This window comes from Thalassophryne amazonica, chromosome 18, assembly GCF_902500255.1.
Source record: "Thalassophryne amazonica chromosome 18, fThaAma1.1, whole genome shotgun sequence".
Taxonomy (NCBI): domain Eukaryota; kingdom Metazoa; phylum Chordata; class Actinopteri; order Batrachoidiformes; family Batrachoididae; genus Thalassophryne; species Thalassophryne amazonica.
In genome coordinates, this window is record NC_047120.1 from 23,418,423 (window position 1) to 23,424,422 (window position 6,000).

Genomic DNA, 6,000 nt, shown 5'->3' on the forward strand with positions numbered 1-6,000 from the left:
ATAAATGATTGGTTAACAGCTTTGGTTGTATTTCTACCCTGGGTGGCCTCATGACTAACCTCAATTACAGCAGTGGGCAAACACTGACATTATATAACTAAAACAAAATCTTCCAAACTAATATTTGCCCCCAGTGCACATTTCCATTTTGGGAAACAATGTATTCTAAACCCATTATAATGTCAACTTATGGAAATTTGACTGTCATCTAAATGTCTCGAGAAACGGGGTTGGAGATCCAGTGTGAACGTAAGGAGCAGATGCTGGTAGAACAGAGCAGTGTGTTAAGTAAGCAGATGAGACCCAAACACCTGCTGTGACAGATGTATCTACTGATCTGAGGATGAAGATTGTGGCTGGACTGAAGCAAACCACACCAAAACCACAAGTGTGACCCCCCTGGCTCACACTTGGATATAAGATCAAGAATGAATGCGCAGACAGCCCCTAGTGGAGAAGAACATTGACAGTCCAAATCTGGAAAGTCTGGAAGGATGTTGGTCAGCTAACAGAGGTACAGAAGGGCATCATGAGAGACAGGTCCTGGATGGAAAAGAAGTACAACAAGATGCCCCCTAACTGAGGCCTTGGAAACTGCCAAATGAAGGCTCACTGCTCTGACTACTCAGCTGAAGAGATATCAGAGAAGCAGAGGACCTGCTCAGAACAGAAGAACATCTGGAAGAAAGAGACATCACACAACACCAATGCAAAGTGGCTGGTGGATCTAAGAGCACACCACAGTGACCTCCCAGAACAAGAACCAATCAACATCATGAAGTCAGACATCCAACAACGAGTCTCAGGGATGAAGAGCTTGACAGCACAAGGATTGGATATGATCCATACCTACTGGCTGAAGAAGCTAACAGCACTCCATGAGCTACAGCAGGTACTCATGCAGACCGGCTAACAAAGGGCAGGACAATCCTAATCATGAAGGACCCCCACAAACGTACAGCACCCTCAAAATACTGGGTACCTGCCTCTCCACAACATGGAAGCTCCTCTCAAGCATCATAGCAACCAAGTTGAGTCAACCAATAGTCAACACATGAGCACAGCTTAGAGGGGCATTGGAAACAATACCAGAGGGTCAAAGAACCATCCACTGGTTGACAGAGCAGTACACCAGAACTCGAGAACCAGGCAAACCAACCTGAGCACAGCGTGGTTTGACTACAAGAAAGCCTACGGCTCAATGCCTCAAACATGGATACTGGAGTGCTTGGAACTATACAAGGCTAACAGAACACTGATAACCTACATCAGGAACTCAGTGGGACTCTGGAAGACATCACTGGAGGCCAACTCCAAGGCAATTGCATCAAGTGCGGAATAGACCAAGGTGATGCACGGTCTCCACTGCTGCCAGAAGGCAGGATAATGGACATACAGGACAGCTACAAGTACCTGGGAATCTCCTCAAGCCAACGAGAACCATGATGAAGATGCAAGAAGGTCAACCACAGCCAAATACATCCAGAAGGTAAGACAGGTGCTGAGAAGCCAGCTTAAAGGTAGGAATAAGAGCCGATGAAATTAAAGCAAAAATCCACACAGCCTGAACGCTCCCATGCAAAAATCTCTAATAGACACCACTTAGTTTCATATTGTCTCACCTTGATCCAGCACGCCGTTTTATACATTTTGGATGTGCATGTCTTCTTGATTTAGAGGAATAAGACCTGAGCCATCTATACGTACACCCTAACAGTCATCAGATACCCAGCTGGGAAAATAAGTTGACCACGGAGATAGATGCCACTGATATCAACACACAAAAACTCCACCCAATGTCCAGCACCCTGAGGCTCTATGAGCAATGGAAAGATTGAGGGCGAGGATTAGTGACTGTCAGAGCCATAATCCAGGATGAGATGAGGAGCATTCATGAATACATCACAAAGACCCCCTCCCCTCCGCCCCCCAGATCAGCTGCTACAAGAACGCCTAAGATAGCTGAAGACAGACAGTGACAAGGAACAGGAGGAGGAGGAGGTATCAAGGAAGACCAAGCCCCTCCATGTGATGTACCATCAACAGATAGAGGTAGTGGCTGATATCAAGAAGTCCTACCAGTGGTGAGAAAAGGCCGGACAAAAGGACAACACAGAGGCCCTGATCACATATTCACCTTGCCATTTGCTCTTGCACAAAATTCTCTACGGGACAATCTTGGGTTGCAAGCATGAGGCCTGGAAGAACAGGGGTGGTGGTCTACCAGTTACAGCCTGGACCCCAGTCTCTGGCTCTGTATGCTTGTAATCCAATGATCTCTTGGTCAAATTACCCTACATAACTACACTCAGTGTACAATGCAGAGGGGTATGGTGAGGTGGTTAGTTGGCGTTCTGGGGGTGCCTGGTTGGCGGCTGCTGGGAGTTGGACTCTATTCTTACCATTGACCAATGGTTGGGGCACCTGGGGATACTTGGGTCTCTGTTTGTGGCTCTCTGGTGCCCCGTGGCATGTCCCCCCAAACAGTGGCTTACGGTGCACGCATGGGCTCTTGATCAGTGTTGTTTGGTGGGCCTGCTGTCACTCTGGGTTAGGTGGTGTGGTGTTAGTTTGAGGTGGTGGTGGTGACAGTGCACCATATCCACAGCAGCTGACAGCTTGGACACGGCACACTAGCTGTCACTCCAAATGGCCACGCCTCTAACTATGCATAATTTTGCAACTTAACATATCTTAACCAGATGAGTTAAATACAATTCTAATCCAATTACATTTTTTTCCACAAATCTGATCAGTTAATCGTGTGAGATTTCAGACTTTATAATATCAGTGTAACAGTGGCAAAATATTCGACCATTTCACATTTGGATGTATCACTCCGCACCCTGACCGGTGTTCTGACGAGATGTCATTCGGGCGAGAGGCCAGCCCTCCGCGCAACTGCATAAATAGATTTTTGCAACATGACATGCGATTCAACAGAACACCAGCCTCATGCGCTGCTATGCAGATGTTATAATGGCTAGGGCGTAATTTTGGGTAGGGACTCTAGGGTCACGTCCCTACCAATATTCAGCCCCCTACTGTGTAATCATGACCAATAAAACCGCTGTCCTCCATTATTATGGCACATAAAGGGTTAAATGTATGCCACTGCTCGAAGCCCCCCTCTTTAACGTAGATATCCTTGTCTGATTAGCTACCCGTTTCTCACTAACTTGGTTGGCTATCCCACTTGTCACTCCAAGCAGCACACTTCAAACAGTGGCCGCGACCGCCCATCGAGCCCCGTCCCCCCCGCCCCTATCTCTCTCTCTTGAGCTAGACTTCAGTGATATTTGGTAATGGATGACGGCCCCCCTCCCAAGAAACGAGATATTCGTTCATTCTTCACAGTCAGGAATGTAAGTGCAGGGTCTCTGTCAAGCTTTAAAAACTAAGCAAAATCCCTTTCATGAATGGAAACCCTTCTTAAAAGCATTAGGCTTCTTCTGCTCTTTAGGCACTATAGGCAGGTTTTAGCAACGTGGCAGGACGCATTGTTAGAGCTAGGCTACTGCACAGTTGCAGGGAACTTATTAAAAGACTGCGCGGGCGGACACAATAACAGACAGACAAACGGGAATCGATTCATTCACGAATCACGGATGTCACAACACTAGCAGATAGGGTCATTGCAATACTTCGTGTTAAATATCCATCCTCGATGAATTCAATTTAAATGTATAGCTGGAGCAATGTTGGGTTAGTTGCTTTGCTCAAGGTCACTCCAGTCATGGATGGAGGTGTAAAGAGAGGCAAGGCTGGGATTTGAGCCTGCAACCCTGTGACTGAAAGACCAACTCCCTAACCATTGGGATGGCTCGTTAACCTATAACATCTGCATGATATGAACTTATGATTGGTAATGGAAAAAAAAAATCTTTGTCTTGGAGCACTTTTGTGTCCCCACCAATATCAAAATCAAAGTTACTCCCTTGCATAATGGTGCTGTTAGCGGAAAACGAGAGAAAGTCGCGTACCAATGCCGCCGCCGCCGCCGAAATGGGTGAATTTAAGCTACCATACGAAAGTACTGATGTGGATTTTACTGTGCTTTTTTTAATCTTTAAATTAATTTTATTTTGTTTTTCTGAATTGTTTGTGTGAAGCGCCTTGAGGTGACTCTGTTGTGATTTGGTGCTATATCAAATGAATAAATTGAAAATTGAATTGAATACAGAATTACTGTTTCACATTTGATGGATTTGATGGATTTTCACATTTGATGGATTACTCGGCGCCCTGACCGCTGTTGGAGCGACGCTGCCTCGACGGTAAGCCTCGCCGACCGAATTACCTAAAGAAAAATAAACCGTGCAAATGATGGAATTGGATTAGAATGGGAATAACCCTTTTGATATATATATATATATATATATATATATATGCCACACTGGCAGAACCATTTATGAACATTAATACCGATATATGCAATTTATTCTTGCAAGACAAAAGGTATGTAGGGCATAAGTGAATGTGGTGTGTGTGTGAGACCCCCATCCTACTCAAAGCCAACCGACAACTTCTATCAGGAAGGGCCGACCACCAAAACAACACAAAGACAGACAAGAATGAGAGACAAGTGGTGAAGACAATAACTGTGATGTGAGACACAGAGGAGACGGGGCCCCAACCATACGACATACCAGGACAAACAACCACACATGAACAGTGACAGCAACAGTCTGTTGTCTAATTAGTGAGCATCCATACCCTAATCTAGAACACCGTAGTGTTAATCCTCTTAAGAGCACCCAAAAACCAAGTTGTGGTGACGGCCACAAACACGCAACCATCCACACACAGAGACCCAGATCACAGCTAAATATCCGATCACTACTGTGGCTGAAGTGTTGGGCCAAGACAAGAGTACAGAACCCTACCATATGACATGGACCACTCCGGCACGCCAGAAGCCACGCGGCCGGCTGCGAGCACCAACAGAAGTGGGCCCAGGATGCAGGGCCCCGGGGGAACCAGGAGAAAAGGGGCAGCGGAAGGGCACGGGGGCCAGGAAAGGCAGCCCCCAGAGCCACCGGGCAGCACAGCAAACCAACAGGGGAGCAGCCCAACGGCACCAGAACGCACCCTCGACACAACCCCCCCCCCCAATGTAGGCACAGGGAGCCGCCCCACACCCAAGGGAAGCACACAGGGCGCTGGCATAGGCCCACCAATAGGGGGAGCCCCGGAACCACGCCACCAGGGCCACGGCCCTGAAGGGTGGGGGCGAGCGGCGGCATGGACGGGGAGCAAAGGAGCCACCGCAACCGAATCCAAAGCACAAGGTAGGAACCACCGAGCCACACGAGGGAGGGGCCCAGCCCCCAGACAAGTGGCGAGGCCCAACCCCGGGGTCAGAAAGAGCACAAGGCCCCCCGACGCCAGGCTCCCCACTGCAGCCAGCGCTGGGGGGCCCGGCAGGGGCAGCCGAGGAGCCAGGGGAGACAGGCAGGCCCCACAAACCCGGAGGGAGAGGCTGGGGCACGCGGGGCCACACACGCCCGAGCCCCGGGGAGAGGCACCACCCCCCGTCCAGGCACCGGACCCCAACCCACCAACGGTAGAGCAGACAGACCCAACTGAAAAGGAACGATGGTCGCCAAACTCCCCCGCCACCACCACCCCCACCGCCAATAGCACCAGAAGCCCCACGGCGCTGCACCCGGGCCCCCCGGCGGGCCGGCTAGCCGCCCGGCCCCCCCGGGCACAGAGGCGCACCCACGCCCCACAAGGGACGAGCCGAAGGGAGCGCAGGCCAGCACCCGACCCAACCCCCAACCCCAAATCCCCCAGCAAGTCCAGTACCCAACACCCGGACACCAGACCATCCACACCCGAGGGGCCAGCCACTCTAAAAAACCACAATTTCTCTCCTCCACAAATTCAATCATATTCAAGAAAAGAAGAGGGAAAAAAAAACCAAGCAAACCACACAGTATCAGTCTCTGACAACAAGAGTACCCCAAAGAACTGCAACCTGGATCAGTGGCACAA